An 18,784-nucleotide genomic window follows, 5' to 3' on the forward strand; every position below is an offset into this window, starting at 1 on the left:
GGGCATTTAGCGGTATAAATTTTCCTCTAAACACTGCTTTAACTGTGTCCCAGAGATGCTGGTACCTTGTGTCTTTGCTCTCCTTGATTTCAAAGGATTTGTTTCTGCCTTAATTTCATTATTTACCCAGTAGTCATTTAGGAGCAGGTTGTTCAGTTTCCATGTAGTTGTGCAGTTTTGAGTGAGTTTCTTAATCCTCAGTTCTAATTTGATTGCACTGTGGTGTGAAAGGCTGTTTGTTTTGATTTCTGTTCTTTTCCATTTCCTGAGGAGTGTTTTACTCCCAATTATGTGGCCAATTTTAGAATAAGTGTGGTGTGGTGCTGAGAAGAATGTATATTCTGTTGATTTGGGGTGGAGAGTTCTGTAGATGTCTGTTAGGTCTGCTAGGTCCAGACTTGAGTTCACATCCTGAATATACATGTTAATTTTCTGTCTCATTGATCTAATATTCACAGTGTAGTCAGTGTTAAAGTCTCCCACTATTATTGTGAGGGAGTGTAAGTCTCTTTGTGGGTCTCTAAGAACTTGCTTTATGAATCTGGCTGCTCCTGTATTGGGTGTGTATACATTTAGGATAGTTAGCTCTTCTTGTTGCATTTATCCCTTTATCATTATGTAATGCCCTTCTTTGCCTTTTTTGATCTTTGTTGGTTTAAAGTCTGTTTTGTCAGAGACTAGGGTTGCAACTCCTGCTTTCTTTTACTTTCTATTTGCTTGGTAAATATTTCTCCATCCCTTTATTTTGAGCCTATGTATGTCCTTCCACATGAGATGTGTCCCTTGAATGCAGCACATCGATGGGTCTTTACTCTTTATCTGATTTGCCAGTCTGTGTTTTTTAATTGGGGCATTTAGCCAGTTTACATTTAAGGTTAATATTGTTATGTGTGAATGTGATCCTGCCATTATGATGCTAGTTGGTTGTTTTGCCCGTTAGTTGATACAATTTCTTCATAGTGTTGATGGTGTTTACAATTTGGTATTTTTTGCTGTGGCAATTACTGGCTTTTTTTATTTTCATCTTTAGTGCTTACTGCAGGAGCTCTTGTAAGGCAGGCCTGATAGTGACAAAAATCTCTCAGCATTTGCTTGTCTGTAGAGGATTTTATTTCTCCTTCACTTATGAAGCTTAGTTTGGCTGAATATAAAATTTCTGGGTTGAAAATTCTGTTCCTTAAGAATGTTGAATATCAGCGTCCATTGACTTCTTGCTTGTAGGGTTCTGCAGAGAGATCCGCTGTTAGTTTGATGGGCTTCCCTTTGTGGGTAACCCAATCTTTCTCTCTGGCTGCACTTATCATTTTTGTCCTCTATTTCAACCATAGTGAATCTGATGATTATGTGCCTTGGGGTTGTTCTTCTCAAGGAGTATCTTTGTGGTCTTCTCTGTATTTCCTGAATTTGAATGTTGACCTGTCTTGCTAGGTTGGGGAAGGTCTTCTGTATAATATCCTGAAGAGTGTTTTTCAACTTGGTTCCATTCTACCCATCACTTTTTGGTACATTGTAGGTTTGGTCTTTTCACATAGTCCCATATTTCTTGGAGGCTTTGTTTGTTTATTTTCATTCTTTCTTCTCTGATCTTGTCTTCATGCTTTATTTCATTAAGTTGATCTTCAATCTCTGATATTCTTTCTTCCACTTGATCCATTCGGCTACTCATACTTGTGTATGCTTCACAAAGTCCTCATGTTGTGTTTTTCAGCTCCGTCAGCTGTTTTATGTTCTTCTCTAAACTGTTTATTCTGGTTAGCAACTCCTCTAATCTTTTTTCAAGTTTCTTAGCTTCCTTGCATTGGGTTAAAACATGCTCCTTTAGCTCAGAGGAGTTTGGTATTACCCATTTTCTGAAGCCTACTTCTGTCAATTCATCAAACTTATTCTCAAACCAGTTTTGTTCCCTTGCTTGTGAGGAGCTGTGATCTTTTGGAGGAGAAGAGGCATTCTGGTTTTTGGAATTTTTAGCCTCTTTGCACTGGGTTTTCTCATCTTTGTGGATTTATCTTTGATGTTGGTGACATTTGGATGGGGTTTCTTTGTGGACTTCCTTTTTGTTGATGTTGATGCTATTCTTTTCTGTTTTTCAGTTTTCCTTCTAACAATCAGGTCCCTCTGCTGCAGGTCTGCTGGAGTTTGCTGGAGGTCCACTCCAGACCCTGTTTGCCTGAGTATCACCTGCAGAGACTGCAGGACAGCAAAGATTGCTGCCTGTTTCTTCCTAGGGAAGCTTTGTTCCAGAGGGGCAGCTGCCAGATGCCAGTCAGAGCTCTCCTGTATGAGGTGTCTATCAACCCCTGCTGGGAGGTATCTCTCAGTCAGGAGGCATGGGGTTCAGGGACCCACTTGAGAAGGCAATCTATCCTTTAGCAGAACTCAAGTGCTGTGATGGAGATCTGCTGCTCTCTTCAGAACCAGCAGGCAGGAACCTTTAGGTCTTCTGAAGCTGCGCCCACAGCCGCCCCTTCCCCCAGGTGCTCTGTCCCAGGGAGATGGGAATTTTATCTGTAAGCCTCTGACTGGGGCTGCTGCCTTTCTTTCAGAGATGCCCTGCTGAGAGAGGAGGAATCTAGAGAGGCAGTATGGCTACAGCAGCTTTGTGGGGCTGACGTGGGCTCTGCCCAATTCTAACTTCCTGGAGGCTTTGTTTACACTGTGAGGGGAAAACTGCCTACTCAAGCCTCAGTAATGGCAGATGCCCTTCCCCCTCCATGTTTTCCATGCTTGGTAAATTTTCCTCCATTCCCGTTATTTTGAGCCTATATGTGTTTGCACGTGAGATGTGTCTCTTGAGTACAGCACACCAATGGGTGTTGTCCTTTTATCCAGCTTGCCATTCTGTGTCTTTTCATTGGTCATTTAGCCATTTACATCTAAGGCTAATATTGTTATGTCTGAATTTGATATTGTCATCATGATTCTGGGTGGCTAATTTTGCAGATTTATTAATGTAGTTGCTTCATACTGATTGGTCTATGCACTTCAGTGTCTTTTTGTAGTGGCTGGTAAAGGTTTTTTCCTTTCCATGTTTAGAGCTTCCTTCAGGAGCTCTTGCAAGGCAGGCCTGATGGTCACAAAATCGCTCAACATTTGGTCGTCTGAAAAAGATTTTTTTCTCCTCCACTTATGAAGCTTAGTTTGACTGGATATGAAATTCTGGGTTGGAAACTCTTCTGTTTAAGAATGTTGAATATTGGTCCCCAATTTTACCTGGCTTATAGGCTTTCTGCTGAAAGGTCCACTCTTAGTCTGAGGGACTTCCTGTTGTAGGCAACCTTGCCTTTCTCTCTGGCTGCTCTTTACTTTTTTTCCTTCATTTTAACCTCTGAGAATCTGATGATTTTGTGTGTTGGGGTTGATCTTCTTGTGGAGTATATTATTGGGGTTCTCTGAATTTCCTGAAATTGAATGTTGGTCTGTCTTGCTAAGTTTGGGAAGCTCTCCTTATAGATATCCTGAAGTGTGTTTTCCAACTTGGTTCCATTTTCTCCATGTCTTTCAGGTATTCTAATCAGTCATAAGCTTGGTCCTTTTACATAGTTCTTGTAGTTTTTTTTTTTTTTAATTATTATTCCTTTTTATTATTTATTTCTCTAACTTTGTCTGCATGCCTTTTTTCACCAAGGTGGTCTTCAAGCTCTGATATTCTTTATTTTATTTGATCAATTTGGCTATTTTTACTTGTGTTTGCATCATGAAGTCTTTTTGCTATGGCTTTTAGCACTGTCAGGTCATTTATATTCCTCTGTAAACTTGTTATTCTAGTTAACATCTCCTGTAACCTTTAGTCATGGTTCTTAGCTTCTTTGCATTTGGGTAGAACATAGTCCTTTAGCTCAGTGAAGTTCTTTATTACCCACTTTCTGAAGCCTACGTCTGTCAGTTCATCCATCTCAGTTTCAGCCCAGTTCTGTGCCCTTGTTGGAGAGGTGTTGCAATTATTTAGAGGAGAAACAATATTCTGGTTTTTGGAATTTTCAGCATGTTTGCATTGATTTTTCCTCATCTTCATGGATTTATCTACCTTTGTTTTTTGAGGCTGTTGATCTTTAGATGGGAATTGTGGGGGTTTTGTGGTGGTGTTGTTGTTGTTGTTGTTATTGCTTTCTGTTTGTTTCTTTCTCCTCTAATAGTCAGGCCCTTTTCTTGCAGGTCTGCTGCAGTTTGCTGGGGGTTCACTCCAGGCCCTGTTAACCCAGGTATCACCAGTGGAGGCTGCAGAACAGCAAAGATTACTGCCTGTTTCTTCCTACAGAAGCTTCATCCCAGAGGGGCAACAACCTGATGCCAGCTGGAATGCCCCTGTATGCATTGTCTGGCTACCCCTGATGGGAGGTCAGGAGACACGAGATCAGAGGGAAGAGCTGGTGCACTGTGCTGGGGGAAATTCCCCTGGTCCAGACTGTCTGGACTCTTCTGAGCCAGCATGAGGAAAGATTAAGTCTGCTGAACCTGAGACTGTGGTCACCCCTCCCCACAAGGTGCTCTGTCCCAGGGAGGTGAAAGTTCTGTTTGAAAGCCCTGGTTAGAGTTGCTGGAATTCCTGCATGGAGGCCCTATTTGGTGATGAGGGATAAATCCAGGTTCTACCAAAGAAGAAGTCTGGCCATAATCTGCCACAGCCGCTGTGCTGCACTGTGGGGAATACCACCCAGCCCAAATTGCCCAGCCTCCCTAGCACTGGCAAGGGAAACTGCCAACTAGAGCTGCAGTCATGGTGGTTGTCCCTCTCCCTGGCTACTAAGTCATCTTAGGCAGACTCCAAGCTGTCATGCTGACCAGTGGGGATTCCAGGTCAGTGGGTCTTAGCTTGCAGATTTCAATGGGGGTGAGACCCATTGAACTGCTTGGCTCCCTGGCTTCATCCCACTTTCCATGGGATTGGATGGCTCTCCTGCCACCCTGGAGTTCAGCTTAACCCTTATCCCTATAGCTGCCAGTCGGTGCAGCTGCCTTGGGTCTGCCTAGTTTTGTGATTGAGAGCCAAGGCCCTGGTGGTGTAGGCACACGAGGGAATCTTCTGATCCACAGATTGCAAATAGCTGTGGGAAAAGTGTAGAACCCTGGGTGGGTAGCACAGTCCCTCACCACTTCCCTTGGCTGGGGGAGGGAGGTCCCTTTGCCCCACACAGCTCCCAGGTGGGCCATCTCCCCAACCTGATTGTCTTTGATCTCCATGGGTCACGCTAACTGCCCAGTCAGTCCCAGTGAGAAAATCTGCATACCTCAGTTGCAGATGCAGAAATCACTCACCATTTGCATTTGTCTCAATGGAAACTGCAGACCAGAGCTATTTCTACTTGGTCATCTTGGCCCCTCCCTAAAGTAAGCTTTCTTTTTCTTTCTTTCTCTCTTCTTCTTCTGAGATATTTGTTATGTATATTGGTTTACCTGATGGTGTGTCGTAGTTACTCTAGGCTTTCTTCACTCTTTTTTCCTTTTGGTTCCTCTGACAGGGTAATTTCAAATAGCGCTTTGACAATTAGTCTGTCCAGAGATTCTTAGAAGTTTGTGAAGTGTGGTTTGTATGTGGGATTACCATTGTAGTCCTAAGGCCACTCTCCTGGAGTAAGTAGGAGGATAGAGTCGGCATTTGTTTCTGTAGGGCTGGGCCTAGAATCTGGGTTTACTGCAGTGGGCATGAAATTGACTCTGCTAGGGCAGGCGTGGGTTTCGTGTCCACAGAGGTCAACCTGAATCCTGGGTGCATGAGGGACAATATGCATCTGGGGTGAGCCTTGAACCTGAGTCTGTAGTCACTGGACTGGTTTTAGAATGGGCCTTGAGGCTTGGTGCATAAGAACAGCCCTTGAGCCTGAGTCCACAGGGGGTAAGTCTTCTGTTGGGGAAGCCCTGGAGCTTATGTCCATGGGGACTGGCCTGGTGCCATCTTCTCCTGGACCTTGAATTCACTGAAACCAGATGCCCTGGGGATGATCCCAGAGCCTGGAGACATGAGTGCTGACCTAGTGCCTCAACCAACAGGGGCTTCCGTGGAGCTTGGATTTATGGCACTGCCCGAAATACTGAGGGCATAGGTCCTGGTTTGGAGGCTAGGTTTGTGATGGATGGCCAGTAGTGTGGGATCCTGGTGGCTGGCTTGGCTTTGGTGGGCCTGTAGTCTGTATCTGTGGAGGTTGGCCTGGGTTCTTGAGTAATAGGGTACAAGTCCAAAAGCTGTATCTACCAGGGTGTTCTTTGAGCCTGGCTCTGTGGGGGCCAGTCCAGCACTGAGGCTTACAGGGATGAGCTTGGACCCTGAGTCTTCTGAAGCAGTCCTAGCCCTTGGATCTGCATGGATCAACCTAGCACAGAAGTTACAGGTTGACCCTGCATGGGTCAACCACCATGAGGCTGCAAGAGTCAACCTAACACTGAGTGTGCCTGAAGTCTGTGTCCATGGAGGTTGCCCTAGAGGTCAGATTTGTTAGTACTACCTTGGTACCATAAACCACAGTGGCCAGCATAGAGCTTCCTATCCATAGGTGTCAACCTAGCACTAGGGATGGCCTGGAGGCTGGGTCTATGTGAATCAGCCTGATGTTGGGCTGCTCTAGTGCCTGGGGTGGGGCTGGAATCTAAGTTCTTGGTGCCCAACCTGTATTTTGAGGTTGAGGGTGCTGGTGTGGTACGTGAAAACACAGAAGTTAGCCTGGCACTGAAGGGGACTGGGTCCTGGTTCAGCAGGTCCTAGCCTGGAACTGAAGTCTGTGGGTGCTGACCTGATATTGGGGAGGACCTGGAAGCTATGGGTCCTAATCTGGAGTCTGGGGCTGAGAGGCTGGCCCTCTGCTGGGGTAGGTATAAAGGCTGGGTCCAGGGGAAGTTCTAGGCTTTGCAACTTCAAATACTGGCTTGCTATCTGGGGCCAAGGAGCTGGCAAATAGGCTGGGTCTATGGATGCCAGTCTGGTAACCAGCACTGTGGAGACTGGCTTAGCCTTGGAGAAGGCTGGAAACCTAGAACCAAGGGGTCTGACTCAGTGCTGAGATCACTCTGGAGCCTAGTACCACTGGTGTTGGTCTGGTAGTAGAGTGGGCCTTGACCCTGAGTTTGCAGGTGCTTGCTAGGGCTAAGCTTCTGGAGCTGTCGTAGCCCTGTGATGGGCCTGGAGCCTAAGGGTGAGGGGCCAGCTTAGTGAAGGGGTAGGTCTAGAAACTGAGTCTGCAGTTTGTTAGCATAGAGTCTAGAGTTGTAAGGGTCAGCCAGGTGCTGGGATGGACCTAATGCCTGAGACTATGGGGGCCAGCGTGGCAGTGGAGCAGACCTGAAGGTTTTGTCCTCAGATACTGGCCTGGAGCTGTGAGGACCTGCTTGGTGTTAGATTTTACTACAGTAGGCTCAGTGTTGGGGTCCAAGACAAAGTCTAGTGCTCAGGTTACAGTCTTTTTCCTTGTGCAGGATATTTCTCTCCATACTGAGTTGTATGGGGTTGGGACAGGTAAAATGCAAGCAATGTAAAACTGTCCATGCCACCCTCTTTCATGCATCTTTCAAAAATCATTTTTGTACTACACTCAGGAGCTGTAATTTCTCACCTGGTTTCCACAGCTCTTGCAAAGGTACTTTTGTGCTTGAATAGTTGTGCATTGATATTTCTATAAGGGCAAGAGTCTTGGAAAGTCCTATTCATCCATCTTGCTGATGTCACTTCCCATTGTAATTTTAATATGAAGTTTGTCATGAAGTGTATCATGCAACGCTGCCTTGATGTCGTTTTAATCAATAAATATATTATCATGTAGCATTTTTTTTTATTATTTTTATATTGGTCCTTGGGTTTTTCAATAGATCCATGCTTTAAGTATAATTTTAAAATCTCATCTCATTAACATCAGATTGCTGCACGTATAATCACATTCATTAGTTTAAATAGGTTATTTCATTTTCTTGTCTCACATATGTAGACTTCAATTTTGAGAGTTGCTCAAACTCCTTGATTCATCACTCTTCATAATTTTCAGGCTATGAAGTTAGAGGTTACTGTAAATTTTTTTTTATATCAAAAGTTACATTAGTAAATTCTTGAGATATGACCAATATTTTCCCTGCTACTTGGTGACATAGTTGGTGCCTTTGAGAGTTCCCAAAATATCTATTTCATAAGCAAATTGAAATCTAATACAATATTTTATTTTTCTTTATTTCATATATCTTGTAAAATATCAAGTTTTTCATAAATAAGTATAAATTTACAATATAGAGCTTATGAATATATGTAGTAGGTCAGAATCGATGATCAGTATATTAAATGAGAAAATATTTTCAAAATATTGAAGGAGCTGACAATTTCAACAAATAACTGGATTCCTTAAAAATCATTTAAAATCATATCTAAAATTAAACACTTGCTAAACTCATTGAACAGCAGCATACTTGATTAGTGAACTCAAAGGCAGATAAATAGAACATATAGAAATTGAAATGTAAATAAAATAATATTTTTTAAAAATGCTGTATAAAGGAATTATAAGAATCAACAAAACATCTAATACACTTGTTATATGAGTTACATAATGAGAAACAAAAATGAGAGCAAAGGGACTTTCTGAGAATATAATGAATGAAAATTTTCCAAAAATTAAAGGTTTTCAATCATAGACCTCAGTAATCTAAGTGAACTCCAAGTAGAATACATTCTAAAACAGAATTAACAAACAAAAAACGAGCACAGTGTAGTTAAATGGCTTAAAATTGGGAAAGTAAATTTGTACAGCCTCTATGAAAAATAGCACAGAGATTCCTTAACAAACTAAAACTAGATCTACAGTTTGATCCAGCAATCTCACTACAGTCTTGTCCCAAAGGAAAATCAATCATTGTATTTAAAAGTCACATGCACATATATTTTTATTGCAGCCCAATTCACAACTGCAAAGATATGAAATCAAACTAAATGCCTATCAACCAATGAGTGGATAGAGAAAATATGGTATATATACACCATGGAATACTACTCAGCCATAAAAAAAAATGAAATAATTTATTTTGCAGTAACTTGGATAGAGATCAAGGTCATTATTCTAAGTGAAGTAACTCAGAAATGGAAAACCAAATACCATATGTTCTCACTTATAAGTGAGAGCTAAGCTATGAATATGCAAAGGCATATACAGTGATTTAATGGACTTTGGAGACTCAGAAGCAGGTGGGTGAGAGGGGGGTGTGGGCTATAAAAATATATATTAGGTACAACATACACTATTTGAGTGACAGCACACTGAAGTCTCTGGATTTATCACTATATAATATATCCATGTAACTAAAAACCACTCATATACCAAAAGCTACTGAAATTTTAAAAATTAAAAAATGAGTTAATTTTAAAAAATGGCTGAAAATCAAAGACAAAGAGATAATCTTAAAATAGTCAGATGGAAAAACAAATTAACTTCAGTGAAACTGGTGTCTCAGCAGAAAAGCCAAAATATAATAATGGGACAACATCAACAAAGTGCAGGAGAAGAAAAGGGGGAGCTAACTTTATTTTTCCATACCAACATAAAACTCTGTTTAAATATTAAGGCAAAATATAGACATTTAAGACTAACCAAAACTGTATCACCAACTGTATCACCAAAACTATATCACCCAACAGGCCTATACCAAAAGAGTTACTAGTAGTTCTTTAGGCCTGAGAACAGTAAGCCAGGATTAAAGTAGTTAATGAGAAAAGAGCAGTATCTAAAGAAAAGATGTGGCAAATATTAATATATATTGACAGTGTAAAATAAAATAATTCATTGTGTGAAATATACACACATGCACACACACACATTAGAGAGAGAAGGCTTACATATATGAAATAATGTAAAACACAGGAAATATGAATTTACTTCAAAGGTTCAAAATTTTTATTGAGTTGAGGATGTTCAAAAAATAATGATTGATCCTAACCCCATAATGACTAAGGGATGCATATGGTAGCCTCTAGTGTAATCACTAAAATCAGGTAAAAGAAAGTGTAACTGACAAGCTATAGGAGGAAAAAAAGCAATGATAATTTTGAACAATCTAAAAGTCATCAAAACAGAAAAGATACTAGAATATAAAAAGCATGAGACATATAGAAAATGAATAGTAAGACAGTAGATCTAAACAAAGATATATTATTAATTACAGTAAATAAAAAATATATTTAGTAAACATGTAAAATTGTCAGATCAGATAAAACTTTATCTCCATTTCATGTAGCTTACAAAAACAACACTCTGTAAATCTGACTTTCTGTAAAACAGAATGAAAGCAACATACGTGCAAGCAGGAACCCAAAAAAGCTGGTAGCGTTACATCATATTATGGAACACCAATTATAAGACAAGAATCTTTAATCCAGATAAATAGGAACACTCCATAATAATAAAAGGAATTACTTCCATAGGAAATATTATACATTCTCTTGATATATTTCCCAGAGTTAATCTACTCAAGAAATTACTATGCCAGTACATAAATATGCCATTCTGATCCAAAGTCTTTTCAGCCTATGAACCTGTCTCTAGGATACATATTGTTAACCAGTATGAACACTTAATTAAAATTCATGAATCTTAATTGATTAGTTGCTTTATTCTTGAAGCTAGTTTGAAAGTCTCTAGGATAAATTAAGGATAAACACTTCTCAGATGTTACTTCTCAGATGACAATATTGTGCTGGATACAAATTTTTCTTATTGCATCTGTAAAAAATAGCAAAATACCCTTGGTTTTGATTGTCTGTTGTCTTATCTTCCAGAGGTATACATTTTGGAAGAGTTAATATATCACATTTACAAGTTTATTACTTACATTTACCACATAGACATTTTTAATTACTTATTTATATATTAATTTTGGAGTAATTTTTGGGGGGGTGTTGGTGTTGATACAATGTTCCATGACATGGCTTTTTTCCATTACATTTCCTAGTTGGCTACTGCTGCTTAATGCAAATAATATTGACTTGGTTTGTTTTTATTTTCCAAGATATTCTGAAAAAATGTGAATTTTCTATTTGGGGAATCACATTGTCTTTGGCATTTTAAAATTTAAATATTTGCACTTTGTATTTTGATTTTAAAGGTAAGAAATGGTTGCTGTAAAGCCTTTGACAGTACATGCTACAGAATTTTCCCCACACCTAAATACTAAAAATATTTTTAAAACATTTAAAAACATCATCAATACATTTTAAAAAATCTAATAACCAATTAACGGTGTGAACATTTTCAAGAAGTCATAGTTTAAAACCATTAAATTTATTAATTTGTAGAAGCTCCTTTTCAAGTAAAAACAACACTAATAATTGCAAATTATTATCTTAACAAATTTTAAACTAATTAGTAAATCTTTTGCTTTGTCAAATCTACAAGCAGAGAATAATTGATTCAAAATTGCAAAGAATTTGTTCTAGTTACTAGAATTGTAATTGAGAATGGATACTCAAGTTTAATAGTGATCAGAGTTCTCTTGTCTACCAACTTGAAAATTTCAGAGATGTAGTTTATAATTTATCCAATACCTCCTGCTGTTATATTAAAAAACGTTTGGCTTTTGCGAGTAATCCAACTTGCCAATTAGTCCTACAGCTCTGTTGAGGGAATAAAGATATTAAACAAAGGCTGCTCTTTCATCGAGGAGATTCCCCACAGTGATTTCATGTACTGCTGAAACTCACAGATTGACATCTTATTATAATCCTACATAGCAAAGCAGTAATATTCACAACAGGTAGATACTTTGACCCGGAAAAGGGTTGAGAGCATGAGTATAGTCTCTCCACTGCAATGAATATTGATATTTTTTAGCCTATTATAAAAATAAAAGACATGATACATAATCTGTTCTACTGCAGCTTTATACTAATACATAACACACATACACACAAACACACACAAAAAATATCCTCTCACAATTTTGAAAAATAAATGGAAGTAGATGTAAGTGACATCAAATCCTCCTTGTTTTAGATAAGTATACTACACTAATTAATGGGCCATTTATTTGCAAATAACATTTATTCATGGGATGGTTATTATAGATGATATAGTCAAACCACTTATTTTACAAATAAGGAAACTGAGACTGATATTAAATATTAATAAAAGATATATCAAGCTTGAACTCAAACCCAGTACCTTGAATATGTCTGCAATATAATCACTATTAATTCCTAATGCAAATAAATATTTTCTTCTCGGAATGTCATGTCACAATTTGAGTGCTTAAAGAAAAGATACTAAGTTTCACGAATATTTAGAATTCTTAATATCTAATATAGTGTTTGGTACATTATAAGTGTTAAATATTAGTAAATAAATGAGAGATAGTCATCAAAAAAATCCATAGTTACATTTTGATTACTTAAAAAGCATACTACTTTTTAAAGCTGTTGAAATGTCACAATTTTTTTTAATATCTTCACAACGTATAACAATGTGATAGTAAATTAATCATCAATAAAATTGTAATGGCACTTTATGCCCAATAACTAAACAGTTATATACTGCTTATTTTCCACTCAATGATTTAAATGGTTTAGTCTTTGAATCTTTAGTTAATCCTACCTAAGATGTAGATACTGTCGTAATCCCTGTTTTACAGATAAGAAAATATGGACTTAGAGGAGTTAGAATTTGAATGCTGCTTTTAAGAACCACATTATGATGCATATGGGTTTAATTTGAAGTACCTTAATATTGTCCTTATAAAGATGTAAGTGGGATATTGAAAACACAGAATTGCTGGTTTGGGAGAGAGTTCAATTTAAAAGATATAAATTTGGGCTTTGCATGGTGGCTCATGACTGTAATTTCAGCACTTTGGGAGGCCAAGGTGGGCAGATCACTTGAGGTCAGGAGTTCGAGACCAGCCTGGCCAAAATGGTGAAACCCTGTCTGCACAAAAAAATACAAAAATAAGCCAGATGTGGTAGCATGCACCTGTAATACCAGCTGCTCAGAAGGCTGAGACATGAGAATCACTTGAACCTCGGAGACAGAGGCTGCAGTGAGCCGAGATTGCACCATTGCACTCCAGCCTGGGCAACAGAATGAGATCCTGTCTCTAAATAAATAAATAAATAAATTTGGAGCCCATAAAAAAATCAAGAGGATGGCAGAGATGTCCAGAAGTAGTATAAATTGGAGGTGGGCAAAATATATCACTGCAATTTAAATTAGTAATGTGGGAGATGAATATAAGAGTCAAAACCAGATCAAGCATCCTACAGAAACATGATTAAAATGAAGAATATACTTTAGTAGCTATTTTTAAAAATTAACAAATTGTCAGATTTTGTTTTGTTTTCATTGTTAAACGCAATATTCGAAGCTAAGTAACTCAGAATTAGAAATACACATTTTAGCAATTAAAGTTTCCCCTCTATATCTGTGTGTTCCACATCCCTAATGCAACCAACCACACATTGAAAAAATAAAAATAAAAATATTATAATACAACAATAAAAATAAAACAAATTCTGTGTGTTCCACATCCCCAATGCAACCAACCACACATTGAAAAAATAAAAATAAAAATATTATAATACAACAATAAAAATAAAACAAATTTTAAAAATACAATATAGCAAATATTTACATAGCACTTACATTGTATATGGTATTATAAGTAATCTAGAGATGATTTAAAATATATAGGAGGATGTTAAGAGGTTATATATAAATACTATATTATTTTGTATAAGAAACTTGAATTTCCATGGGTTTTGGTAGGGGATTTTTTTCATAGAGGTCCCAGAACCAACCTCCTGCAGATAATGAAAAATGACTGTGCTATTTTATTATGAATAAATCATAGAATTCTCAAAATAGAAATAGCTTGCTCACTTTATTTTTTAATCAAAAAACACATTAAATAGATTGAGTCTTCTATCATGTAGTTATCTCACTTAATTTTTGTAGCAATAGGTACACAGGAATAATTATAATTAAATTCATTTATTTTTAATTCAACAATTACTAAATAAGAATCCACTGTGTTTAAGATGTTAAATTATTTAACAACCTGTAAAAAAAATAATTTCTTCTTTCCTGTATGCTATGTTCTGGTGAGGCAAGATATCAGTTCAAATATAAATAAAGAATAAAATTAGAATGTCAAATATTGAGAATTTGTTAAAAAATTAAAACAAAGAAATGCAATAGGAAGTCGTAATTAATAGGTACATGGAAAATAATCTGCCCACTAACATCATTAGAAGAGGCTCTTTTGAATGCCTAACATTTGTGATGAAGAGTGAGTGATGAGAATGGAAGAATCATGGGAATCTACGCAGTGAGATTATGGGGAAGATGAAATATGCAAGTGCAATGACCAAGGTTGAACTGTTGAAAAGTTAGTAAGAAAGACACAGTAGCCACAGATAACTTAACGTGGGAGAAATTGCAGTGGTTGAATTTAGGCATATAGGCAAGTTAATATTAACAATTATATTATCATTATTGGGTCTATACAATATTCTATTCTATTTTTGTAGGATTTAATAAGTGTCTGTGTTTTATTCCATTGCTATGAAAAGCTATTAAAAGCATTTAAGTAAGAGAATGACTGATAATCTGATATATATACTTTAGAAAAGGAAATGTCATCTTGTGTGGATTATAAACTATTGTGGGGATAAATAGGAAAACAAAGAAAGCTAGAGAGGAGACCATTGAATTAGGATATGTCAGAGATGATAAATTGGTCTTGGAGTAAAACAAGGAAAATCATGAGAAGTGACTAGATTAATAATCTATTTTAATAGTAATGCCAACAGGAGAACTAATGAATTTATCTAACTAGAGGGATACAAATTGAACAAGGGGTCACCTGAAGTTTTGGTCTAAGCAATGGGATGGATAATGCTATCTTGTGCTGCGATGGGGAAGACTGAAGAAGGAGCTGTCTTGTGAAATGGAAGTAAGAGGAGTGATATAACATGTTTTCAAATCTTTTTGTATTTTGCATTACTCTGATAAGCTTGAATAAATTATTTGGAAACCTGGAGGACCCATTTTGCTTTATATAGAAGAGAGTGAGCAATAAAGATGGGCAAGGGGACAAAGCAGAAAATTTAAATATAGGAAAGTCCTAACCAGGTTTAAAAACTGAAGGAAAGGAATGAGCAGCAATAGAAAGAATGGCAGAGAGTAGATGACTAATGAGCAAAGTCCCAGAAGAAAGAAGATAGGACATCAGATGCATACATACATGCATGTTATAATACTTGAGGAAGAGCAGTAAGGATTGATTTGAATAAAGTGTTGGGGGTATCAAAGGAGGAAAATAAAAAGGATACTATGCATAAACATGATCTACTGAGAATTACAAAAGAATTTAAGAGGAAATTTAAAGACTATAGTGTCTAAAATCATTGTCAAGGCAATGCCAGTAAAAAGATTGATGGAGAAGGCTGAGGACCAAACTAAAATACAAAGTCCAACATTTATAATGATGAACATTATAATTTTTAAATTATAATTTGAACATTATAATTTTAAAATCATTAAAAATTGTACTTCATGGAGAAGTTTACAAATAAACTCTTTAGACTTTGCTATATCCTTGAAAGAGCATACTATGCATGTTCTCTGGAACAACATATATACTAATCAGCCAAAACGTATATCTATATTTGCATTTTTCTTTTACTTATAGCTAATCAAATTCATCAGTGGTTTTCTAAAAGCAACATCTTAAACAGGCACTTTGAGTTTTTAACAGCTTTTAAGTTACTAAATGCCTTCTTTGAGATTCTAATATAAATATTTTATAATGGCCAACAGTCTTTAATCCATCACAGGAACAAATAATGACATGTAAAGAGAGCATAGGAAAAATACAGAAGAAGCACAGAAGAGATAAAGAGAATAGAACATGCAAAGGAGAAAGAAAGGTCATTTAAAAATATCTCTTACTCTTATGGTACTCAGATACTTTTTATTCTCATATAGTAAAATATAATATTTGTTGATTTTCCAGTATTTTAGACACAGCAGACCCCTGTACAATTGTATAACTTATTTCAAATAAACTTCATTGTGTAATAGCCTATGTTATTAATGAGTCATTACTGGTTTTTTGTTTTGTTTTTCAGACACAATATTGTTCTGTCGCCCAAGCTGGAGTGCAGTGGCTCAATCTCGGCTCACTGCAACCTCCACCTACTCGGTTCAGGTGGTTCCCTTGCCTTCACCTCCTGAGTAGCTGGGATTACACGGTCATTACTTTTTCTTTGATGTTTTGATACAGCAAGAATGTAAAAATCCTTGTAGTAATTGAACATCAGTTAACAATTCAGGGCATTTTAAAATTTTCAGAAAGAGAGGGAGCTTTAAGAGAGCTGATTAGAGGAATTGGCACTATGTCCCTCACAAAGAAGAATGAAAATAGTGAGTAGATAATCGCACTATGACTACAGCATCTAAGAACACTGGAATTCGGCAGATAAATGGCAGGAAACACCTAGGGCATGGAAGAAAGTGAAATGAGGCAGATGGCCCAGGTGGAATCAGCTGGGAGCATGGAGAGGCTCCTCACTTCAGAGAAAGAGTAACTAATAGATTCTCAGCAGTCCACATTGCTATTAATACTGTAGACTCCTGCGATTCTAGCCATAAGAGAACCTCTTTACCATTGCAGACCCGGAGACTAGTATAGGGAGCTGCCTGGAGTCTATGGCATTGCTCCACAGAAAGAGTTCACAATGTGTCCCACATATGCCCCAAGACCCACAAAGCATGTTGAAGTATGGAGCCATTTTCAGAGCTGAATCTTCACCAGATTGAATTCTAACCTGGGACCCAACAGCCTCTTCATCTCCATATCCCTGGAGGCCCATTGACACATATTTGTCCACCCAGAGGGCTGCATTGACACTACACTGGTTGAACCCAGCAACACAGCGGGTTCCCCAGCACCCTCACACACAGTGTTCTATGTACTGGGAAATGGGTCATGTAGCACACTGGGAAGGCTGTCACAGGACAAAGTAAGTCAAAGTGTGTGTTCCCCAAAGCCTGAAAGCCACCAGCCTGGGATGGTTACTACTGAGAGTAAACCCAGGTCCCAGCAAAGGCAGTGCTATCAGGTACTTGCACATATCCTGATGACAGGATCTCCCTGTCTGCCACTGATACTACCATCTCCACTGCAACATGCTACCCAAGAGCTTAGGGATTGCTCTGCCCTGTCTACCACAGTCTGCAACTGTGTAAACCATTAGAGGCCTGGAAGACAGGCCTGACCAACCTGCCATAACCCCAGTCATGCCTGAGCAAGTTACCTGAGGACCAATAATTACTCTATGCTATGCACCACTGTTGACATCTGTGTACTCCTCCTAAGGGCCTCAGTATGATATCACCTACCCTACCACCATCACCACCACTGGTACCCATCCTCATGTGCCCTCTGGGGGCCTAGAGATTGGACTGCCCCCACTACCACACCCACTGCTAACACCAGCATATGCTTCTTGGGAGTCCAAGGGATTTCCGGCCACTGCTACTGCCATCACCCATAACATGTGCACTGGGGCCAAGGATCCACTACCCACCTGATCCACCACTGACAGCACCTAAACAAACTGCCTGGAAACACAAGAATTCTACTGTGGCCCATTACCACTGGGGTTCATGTATGCCAACTGGAGGCCCAAGGACAGGCACACTTGTCCTGCCACTGCCATGACTGGGACCCAAGGATTGGTTGACCTGGCATCCCTATCCTCAGCAAACTCTTACCATAGCCTTTACTAACCACTACAGCCTAAGTCACTGAGGAAATTACAGACATCATTCACATAGTTTAACACTGATGATATCATATGGAGACTACACAACTACATGCACCCAAAATTAAGACCAAAGTGTCCTACCCAACCAGCACCATAAGTAAATATTCAAGGAAGTTATTTCTCCTAAGAGAGAATACAGAAAATTGGAAAAAGTGACTGTTACACCAGATATGTATATATTAATGTAAGGACAAATGATATAGAGAAAAAGAGAAAGTATATGCAAAACAACCAGAAAATAATTTTTGAAGGATAGAAATAAGTTATTGATATTAATAAAAATTTTGAATGTAAACAAATTAAATTTCTACTTAAAATATATAGACTGGCTTAACGGATTTTAGAAACATGACCCAACTAAAAGCTACCTATGAGAAACTCACTTTACCTTTTTGACACTTGTAGAATGAAAGTAAAGAGCTGAAGGAAGATATTCCACACAATGGAATCCCAAAGAGATAACAGAGACCACAAGACAAAAACAATAAAAAGAGACAAAGAAGGTAATTATATAATAATTAAGCAACAAATTCATCAGGAATATATAACAATGGTAAATATATATGCTTCCAACAATGTAACATACATTTATGCAAAGCAAATATTAAAGTGAAAGATACATTTACTTTAATGCAATAATAGTCGGGGACTTCAAGTCCCTACTCTGAGCATTGGACAGATCATCTAGAGAGGAAATCAATAAAGAAACACGTTAGGCCACAAAACAAGTCTCACTAAATTTACAAAAATAAAAATTATGTCAAGTGTCTTCTCAGACAGCAATGGAATAAAACTATAAATCAATAATGAAACTTAAACTACACAAATACACAGAAATTAAATAACATGCTCCTGAACAACTGATATAATTTAGATGTTTGTTCATATCTCATGTTGAAATGTGATCTCCAATATTGGACATGGGGCCTAAAGGGAAATGTCTGAGTCACAGAGGCAGATCCCTCTTGAATGACTTGGTAATCTCCTTGCAGTAATGAATGAGTT

This window comes from Mandrillus leucophaeus, unplaced genomic scaffold (assembly GCF_000951045.1).
Source record: "Mandrillus leucophaeus isolate KB7577 unplaced genomic scaffold, Mleu.le_1.0 Scaffold132, whole genome shotgun sequence".
Classification (NCBI taxonomy): domain Eukaryota; kingdom Metazoa; phylum Chordata; class Mammalia; order Primates; family Cercopithecidae; genus Mandrillus; species Mandrillus leucophaeus.